The sequence below is a fragment of the Chiloscyllium plagiosum genome, chromosome 16 (genome assembly GCF_004010195.1).
Source record: "Chiloscyllium plagiosum isolate BGI_BamShark_2017 chromosome 16, ASM401019v2, whole genome shotgun sequence".
Taxonomy (NCBI): domain Eukaryota; kingdom Metazoa; phylum Chordata; class Chondrichthyes; order Orectolobiformes; family Hemiscylliidae; genus Chiloscyllium; species Chiloscyllium plagiosum.
Window position 1 is genome coordinate 20,619,365 of NC_057725.1, and position 9,841 is coordinate 20,629,205.

Here is a 9,841-nt window from a genome sequence, read left to right on the forward strand (position 1 = left end):
TGGAGAGAAAGCAGAGTTAACATTTCAAGTCCAGTCACTTTGACTGAGTTAACTCTGGTTTGTCTCCATACATGCTACCAGACCTATTGAACTTCTCCAGCAATTTCTGAATTTGTTCCACTTCTAGCATCCTGCAGGTTTTTGTTTTATTAACAAATCATATGGTTGTTGGGGAACACGAAGCAAAAGTATCAGGAAGAGTATTTTGTGAGTGTGTCTGAATTCACAGTGCAGCTATCAGGTCAGCCTGGTTAGGTCATTAAAGCAGAATGACAGATCTCAGAACAACTACTGGCATGAGAGATCACTGCGGAGTCTTCAGGCATGCAGTGATTCTTTTGTAAACTGCCATGAAAAGTATTTAATGTTGCCTGTGGGGTTAGGACTTCTCAGTAACTGAAATTCAGCAGAAGTATGTAATGCTTCCACACTCCTGCCTCAGGGAAATGTAAGATCACAATTCCCAATGAGCAGGTGTAGCCACTTTGGATGAATTGAACATTTTTGTTTTCCACCAAATGTTTTATAAACAGCTGAATGATTGTCATCTTTTTGTTAGAGATATGCTGTGTTAAGGCTATTTTGGTGTCTTAAACTGAATTTCACTCATTTTGTAAAACTACTGTTAATGTAAAGTGTGTAACAACATGTATTTTCAAAGCCAGAAAGGACACTTCGTCCTTGAACATTTCTTCACAGTTTCGGTAGATGGTGTCCTAAAAGGACTATTTATGCAAGATGTTGTGCTGCATTCACACTCAATCCACACTGCTGTCTCATTGAAACTAAAGAAGTCGAGGCACTTTAAGTTGGACTGTCTCAGAGTCAAACTGTCACAGTGTGAGACAGCCACAATGTGCAATTGTCTGTGACATGGAACAGTCGGTGTCAGAATCTGCCTGTGTGAAATTGGCAGAATATAAAACAATTGTAGAGTAAAGTTGTGCTAATTTAAAACTCAGTGATTTCCATCCTAATTAGTCCCATAAGGATTGGACATCGGGAATGACAGAATGTTTTTGTAACCTCTAAAAATAAATTAACATTCTTGCGTAGGAAATAGAAGACCTTCTACATACTACACATAATCTTCTCAATATAGGATTTGCTACGAAAACACACTGATTTGGATTATGAAATGATTTGGGAAGGTAAAATCCTACTTCGGAAACCAAAATGAGCAGAGCCAACTTGATTAGCGGTGCTCGATCACAAAAATCAATAACTCCAAATTGAATAGATTAGATTTCTGGCGGGTTAAGTTATACCTGATAACATTGAGCCCAAACCGGTTCTATATAACAAACTATTCCCAGTTATATTTTCATGTAAAATATGCTATATGGAAAACCTCTTTCTCTGACAGTCATTGATAGTTCAAACAGAAATTAGCTAAGATTTGCGATAATTATCAATACTTCGATTCCCTATTACCAGTGTTGATCTTGGAGTCGATCATTATTGAGCCCATTTGATTTCAATGTGTAATTTGATGTTTTCCTACAGGGCAAAATGTGCAAGAATGTACATTTCTCTTGGCAATAATTAATTGTGTATGCTTTTAAATGTCAGACAAAAACAGTCTAAATATCATTGTCATTATCAACATCATGTGTTATCTGTCCAAAGGCGAATCTTTTTTTCATTGTTTTTTCATAACACTTTATTTGTGCCAATTTTTTTTTATTTGACAGTAGTATCCTTCAGTTTCCAAGCTGATAGCATTCATTTTTCTGTCTCCATCTTTTTCTTTTTCCCTTGAAATCTTCCCTGCACAACATATTTTGCAAGTTCATTTCTTTTTAACACATGCTTTGTCAGTCCATGTACCTTTTTCTGAATTATCATCAACAAATTATTTTGTTTAAATATTTTCTTTATGGTATTAGTGAATGAATGCTTAACATGTTATTTATTTAGAAAGTGTCCATGCATTTATTTTGGTCTTGCTGAAAAAAATACACGTTTTGTCAAAGTTTTTTTTTGTCTTGCACTCATCAGGGGATTCACAAAAAAAAACCAAAGTGAAGGGAAACCATTATTTGTACTGTATAAGAGAAGAGTGCTGATCTGTTGGGAAGTTTGTCTCTGGGCACTTGTTATTATCATAACAAATATAGCAAACAGACACATAGAGAGAGAAAAAGACTTATTTGTATAATGCCTTTTGTGACACAGGATGCCTCAAAGCACTTGGTAGTCAATAAAATATTTCTGAATTCAAATCTCTCTTTTCAATAATATTTGTTGCTGAAACATTGCATCTTAACATTCATCAGGACTAGCAGACCTCCAATCCCTTCTCCATGGCAACGCATCAGCTAGCCAGAGTCAACATGCCAACGAATTTGTGTCTATTTACTAATTCTGTAGCACAAATTGTTGTGATTGAAGTTTGGCATTCTTGTGTTTGTTCTGATGAGTTCAAGACAAAATGCTTCAGTAACATATCTATCTTCAGCAATATTCAAGTTGTTTGAATTGTAGTCACTGACGTGGCATTGGAAAGGTTTTACCGAAGGTTCATTGTCATGAAGCATTAAGTGCATTCTGTCTTCACTAATGCCACTTACCCTGCTGAATTTCTCCAAATTATGTTTCTACTTCAATTAACAGGAATATATTAGAAGTTAGCTACCTGAAAATGTGGAATAATGTGATACATATGGAATTGAATCATATATTGGTCGAACAAGAAGTGTGAAAAGTGTAAATTTCTTAATATCACAGGAAGTCCCACTCCCTTAATTGAAATCACTTCAAGAATCACAGTTTGTCCTGACATAAATTCTATTCAATTTATTTCAGTCCTGAAAGAGACAATAAAATGTAGGGAGAGCCCCGAAGAAAGATTAACTAAGTTGTAAAGGGAATGGATATTTGCATAATTGAAGAATAGAAAACTAAAAGGATTTAAGTGTGAATATTGAAATCATCAACTAGGTATATAATAGTTACAAACAAGATGAATCAAGTCCTGAGATCTTTCCAGAGATTGTGTGTGAAAACAATCACACAATTTGTTTTAATCTGATGTGATTTAATATCGCATCCAATCAACAAACATCTTGCATTCAGTTTGGGATGCCACCATTCAATCTTGCAGTGAAGGTGTTGTCATCATCAGTGAGCCTCCAGTGAAGCACTTGTATTAGTCCTGCTTTCTATTTATGTGTTTTGGGTTAGTGATGTCATTTCCTGTTCTTTTTCTCAGACGGTGGTAGATGCAATGAAGCCAAAGCGTGAAACTCAGTTACAACACAATTATATATGATGTCTTGCATGACAACTTGGTTCATAACAGATTTATGAAGAGAGACTCACGGAACTGAATTTAATTGAAAAATACTGAGAGTGTTTTCTGTTTAATAAACAGAAGCTTGATTACTATTGGCTTGACAAGATAGAATTAATTGAATCCACAACCAAATTGTCAGTGATCTGTTAATTCACAGGGTACCTATAAATTTTTTAGTTGTGTTATAAGTAGCCAAATGTTATACATTTTATATTAATATATTTTTCAAGAGTTAAATGGAACTTTTTTAATACTTTCTTTTTAATTATCTCATAAAAGTAGTATGGATGTGATAAAATTTATAAAAAAAAGTTTTATAAAGCTTTTGAGCAGTAATCAATTTCAGCCAGATGCTATCTTGAAGGCACATAACTTGCAATGAGTTAGGCATTGTGCACTGTTGAAAGAATTGTTTACGTTACTGCTGGCTTTGATCCAAATCCATGGGCAGTGTGAGGTAAATTAAAATGGCACATCTCCCACAGTATTAAAAGGCAGGCATGTCAAGTTCACTTATTCTTCAGAGGCTTGAGCACAACCCTGTTCCTGATCATTATAAACACAACATAAGTTATGGGCTTCTTTTCCAGTCTTTTTCCTAACAGCAACGTATAGTGTCTCGCTTATCTTTTGCTGTTAGTTGCATATCATAGTCAATAATCATTGATGGTCTTAAATAAATCAGACAACCAAAATTACATTTTATAACAGAGCTCAGAACTTGTTTTTAAATTATGATTTCAACTTGTGTTCACTATTATTCGAGAATTCTAGCCTTAGTAGAGGGTAAGGGAAGTTTCCTGCTCATGAGACAGCGAGTGATCCACGCAGGACTGCGTTGTATTAAGTATAGGCATAGGTGAAATTTACTATAACATCAACTTGTGGATTTGGCAAATTATGGCAAGGATTAGGCAGCAAATAGATGGGTGGATAAGTGGAAATTATTATTTAGGATGTAATGTGTAAGAATGCCTCAAATGGAAAAGTTTACATAGATTGTAAGGGGTAAATGGCCCAGATAGGTTGATGCAAGGTATTAAAGGTGCCGATTAATGCAATGGTATTGTGAAATATGGAATATAAATCTAATAGAATTAGGGGGGAAAACACCATAGTGCTAATGTTGAAGTTGCATAAAATGTGAGTTAGGCTGCAATTGAAGAACTGGGGATTATAAGCCATAATGTATTTTACATTCATTGTTGACAAGTGTGTGCATGTTTATGTTTGGGCATGTACGTCAGTATATATGTAATACTATCTGTTCATCTCAACGAGGTAAATGATTTCAGTCCAGTGGATCTAAACTGATCAAATTTATCTCTCCTAATCAGAAAATGTCCCAGTACACCAAGACGTAACTTGTCCTACCATTAGTCTTTATGGAGAGTTTATGTTGAACTGAAGTGATGTACGGTGACATAATGTTTTCAAAGCTATTTAAATAGCTGGAAAATATTTAGGAAAGAAAAGTGTTCTTTATGATCTGGTTTACACCATTCACATTAATATTTGCACTCATTCTTGTGAATCTTGAGGCATAGTTGCAACAACTGGAAATGAGAAAATGAGTGAGAATTGAATTTTCTTTTTTTGTATTTTGGAGTGTAATTTCTCTCCCCCGCATCCACTTGACTGCCCTCACTCTTGAATCTGAAGTTTTGAATAAGGGTTTTGCATCAGGGCAACAGTATTATTGGTACAGGCTTCCTGCAGCTTTCAGCAATAAATCCAAGGTCCGAAGATGTATTGGTTGGGAATGCAATACCTTATCTGACTTTTGGTGATTCACACCAGAAATCTAGGGCAATGAAATTCAGAACAATCATTGTTACCTAGGGGTTGGAGGTTTGGGGAGGGGGAGATTGAAAGCTTGATATTTCTTCAATTTTCTATCTCACTTCATGGTTTCTAACAAAATATGAGCAGAAGACCCTATTGCCCAACAAGTCTGCTGTATAATTCAATAGAATGAGTATCAAATAAACATTGAAATAAGACCATTATTAACCCAAAGTCAGTCCAGTTTATGGTGTATTAATATAATAGCACAAGTCACATCAGTTTTACAGCCTGTCAATGGTCCTAACCTTGAACTCTCAAATTTAAGTCTCACTTTAAGGACATCAGAACAAAATTCCAAGCTGGTGCTCCAATGTAGTACTGAGAGAGTGCTGTCCTACTGAGAGTGCTGTCATTTGAATGAGATGTTAAACCCAAAGAACCACAGCTCCAGTGGAAATAAGTTCTCATGGCATTTTTTTGAAGATCTGGGGAGGTATTTCAGGTGTTCTGACCAATGTTTTATCCTTCAAGGATCATCACTAAAACAGATTATCTGGTCAATATCACATTGTTGTTTGTGAGATCCTGCTGTGCAAAAATGACCTACTGTGTTGCCCATGTAACAATGCAATGATGGTCCTTCAAAGCTGCCTCACTGGCTACAGAATACTTTTGTGTGACTTTGAGAGGTCTTGAAGCGTGCTAAATAAATGTAAACCTTTCTTTTCTAAACTTCAGCTGAAACCATTGGTTATGTTTCTGAGGCCAACAGTCTACTTATTTCTGTTCTGAGGAAGGGTCACTCGACCTGAAACATCAACTCTTTCACTCCACAGATGCTGAGCTTTTCCAGCAATTTCTGTTTTTGTTTCTGATTCACAGTATCTGCTGTTCTTTCAGTTTTTATTTAGCCTGCTTATTTCATGTTTTAAACTTTATTTCTGACATTCATGTTAGTATTCTTGGCTATTTCTTTAGTTACAAATTCCCACTGTATTTACTGTGTTTACATTCCATGTGATGCTGAGATTAATGAGCGCTTTTCTTTCTATGTTACCCAGTTCACAAGAAATCAATCAACATGTTTGACTTCGCTTTTAATACATCTGTTATTGAGAGCTGATCATTTTGTCTGCATTGATGACAAGAATACAATAATCCTTAATGCTAACCAGCCAAACAAAATGTTTATTCAACATTTTTGTTCAATGTCACCTTCATTTATGAATGAACCAATAGTAAAGAAACACCTAGGAACATGTAGTGTAATCAAAATGTATTACGTGATTGAATAGGTCTAGTTGCATAACACAAACCCACTCTGGATTTATTTTGAAGTCAATACAAACTAATTGGATAACCCATGTTCCAAAACAATTCAGAATATTTTGGAAATTCAAGTTGGCTCAGGATTCTCGTGCAACATTATTTTGCGTGTTGCCTATCTTCTGTCAAAAAAAGGTAAGTTTTGAGAAATTGAGTTACACTGAAACACAGATTATAATTTGGTTATTTATACAGATCTTCTTTTGCCATTGCTACATTCCAAACTTAATAACAACTATGTATATTTATGTAGTGCGTTTACCATGACCAACCATTTCACATGAGTGTTATAAAAAGGAACTTCAACACTGGGTCACGGAAGGTGATATCAGATTATTAAAACTCTAAGGTCATAGAACCACATTTTAAGCGCTGTCTTCAAATAAAGTGACATGGAAAGGTGGGGGGGTTATGGCGAGGGAATTCCAGAGTATATAACCTCAGCAACTGGAGGCACAGCTACCAAGAATGGAACAATTAAAACCAGTGATACTAGAGGCCAGAGTTAGAGCAGTTCAGATATCTTGGAGGGTTGTAGATTGGGAGAAAATTAGAGATAACGAAGGTCGAGGCAGTGAAGAGTTTGAAGAACGAGGATGAGAATTTTAAAATCCAGTATGGGCTTGGCCAGGAGCCAGTGCAGGTGAACAAACACAGGGGAACAATCCTTGCAGTGAGTTGAGACACTGGCACTAGAATTAGATTAGATTAGATTACATTACATTACAGTGTGGAAACAGGCCCTTCGGCCCAACAAGTCCACACCGACCCGCCAAAGCGTAACCCACCCGTACCCCTTACCTAACACTACGGGCAATTTAGCATGGCCAATTCACCTGACCTGCACATCTTTGGACTGTGGGAGGAAACCGGAGCACCCAGAGGAAACCCACGCAGACACTGGGAGAACGTGCAAACTCCACACAGTCCGTCGCCTGAGGCAGGAATTGAACCCGGGTCTCAGGCGCTGTGAGGCAGCAGTGCTAACCACTGTGCCACCGTGCCGCCCACAAATTCAAGTTTATGCATCAGCCAACTCTGTGTTGGAATAATTGAGTGTAGGGGTAACCTTCAGTTGGGCATTCCTGGCACAGTAAGTCAAGGCCAGCAAAAGCAGAGTGCTGGAGAAGCACAGCAGTCCTGGCAGCATCTGTAGAGAGGACACAGAGTTACTGTTTTGAGTCCAGTGAGCTTTCATCAGACCTGAGTCTCAGGAGGTTTCGAATACCAGGAGAAAATCCTGATAAAGTTTCCTGATGAAGAGCTTATGCTCGAAATGCCGAGTCTCTTGCTCCTCGGATGCTGCTTTCCAGCACCACACTTTTTTTGAAGTTTCTAATACCAGCCCAGGGGCTTGGATACAGTCAATCAGCTACATGGAACATTCAGAGTCAGGATCCTGTCCTTAAAAGGGGTAAGTAGCCTAATGTCGATCAACTTGACTGTTTCCGTTACAGTGTGGGCTGATTTCCTCATGAGATGAGAGAGAAGGCAGGTTTTAATTGAGATGAAAGTGGTAGCTAATATCTTGGTAGAGTTAGGCAGATGCCTGGAGTGAGTGAGTAGGCAGTGTAGAGGGCATGTGGGGTTAGAGCTGATGGGTTGGGGTCAGTGAAAATGAGTGTGGGAAGCTGTTGCATACCATAGAATGATAGCTTATGAGCCTTTGTGGAAGTTGATTACAGTAGTGTATAGAGAGAGTGACTGTGAGAGATTAGAAAGATGACAGTGGCACTCATGCTGCTAGAATGGGAAAGGTCATTGAGCTTCTTCCTACATTGCTATGCATTCCTCCAGACAGCTGAGACTGCACTAACCCAGGTGGGAATCTCAGACCTGGTTGGCACAATCTGATGTCATGGTGTCTTCTGCTGGTCCTGGTGGAAGAGGTCATCTTGCTGCTGCACTGCCCCACCCAGCAGGAACTTCAGGTATCTTCTTCAAAACAACGTGCCAATTTCCCCTTCTCTTCCACATTGAAGCAAATGTTGTGAACCAAACAGGGCAGCTCCAAACTAAAGCTTGGCTGGATGCACAATAGACTTTTAAAGATGATGCTGTCACCAGGAATGCTGGTCCATTCTAGGATATTCTGGCAGCCACAGGCTGTTCTGGAACAATGAGTGGTAGAATGGACTAGAATGAGAGAGGGGCCTTCGAGTCGTGTAGGTATGTAATGAGACGAGTTTGAAAAGATGTGGCAAGAAAACTCTCAAGGCCTCACAGAGAGAAACCCTTCATAAACCTTGACAAAACTGGTGCTTAGGGGGAAAGAAACACATGCTTCTGCTCATTAAGGCAGTTCGATATAGTTTTGATCTGAATACAAATTCAAAGCTTTAAGTTAACTTAGGGGAACCTCACCTGAACTAGTTTCTAGTCAGCGGAGCTTCCAAGCTAGGAGATTTTGGATAAAAATCAAGTTACCAGAACTGAGAAAGTTTAGGCCCTCAGAATTGTGAGCAGAATCAGAAAGAAATTTTAGAATTGTCTCCACGGTTCAAGAAAAGGAACTGGAGAAAGTCAATAAAGTAAAGATTTTTTAAAAATACAACTGAAAGGAGTGATATTTCTCTGGAGTTGAGTCTCCGTTAAGGCTAATGTTGGGAAATAGATTGAAACTTTGTTTTGATATTTCTGTTAATTCCTTCTGAGTGTGTGTCTATGTCCGTGTGTGTAAAATATATCTTTGTTTAGTTCTTTTGTGTAATAAATTTGTTGTTTCGTTAAAGAGCATCAGCAACCTCATGACAATATATTTCAGAGACCAACCACCGTAAAGATCATTTGTTTAATTTTTGCTGTTGGTCAATCAAGCTGGGTATCATTTGGAATCTGACTTGTGCAGAATGATCATCAGCTGTGACAACAGCATGTTCCTGGTGTACTGAAAAAGATTTGCATCAGCCTCAAAACTCTAATCTAACTCGACTGCATGAGGGAAGAAAGGGGAACATCCAATACCTACCGCATAACCAATCTGAACACATTTGAGCCAAGTCAAACTTCTGCTTTCACAGAACCATGGAGCCATAGAAACACTACAGCACAGAAACAGGCCATTGTGTGTGCTCTGGCTGAATAAATTGGTGCCCATCCTAATCTCATTTCTCAGTACTTTGTTCACTTCAGGTGCAGATCTAGATTTCTTTTCAACATTTGCCGTAAGTGTGTCATTGGTGACGGCTCCTCTGAATCGAGGATGACATCTGTCAGGTTGGATGACACTCCCCGCCCCTCCGCCCTTGAGCCCCGCCCCTCCAATCGCCACCAGGACAGAACCCCACTGGTCCTCACCTACCACCCCACCAACCTCCATATACAGCGTATCATACGTCGTCATTTCCGCCACCACCAAACGGACCCCACCACGAGGGATATATTTCCCTCCCCTCCCCTATCAGCGTTCTGAAAAGACCACTCCCTCCG

General features: G+C 38.5%; 1 protein-coding gene across 1 annotated transcript in view; it reads left to right on the forward strand.

The window, feature by feature from the left end:
* Positions 1-9,841, forward strand: part of abtb2b (ankyrin repeat and BTB (POZ) domain containing 2b) — a 208,269-nt gene that overhangs the window by 85,144 nt on the left and 113,284 nt on the right. The gene's annotated exons all lie outside the window — the stretch shown is intronic.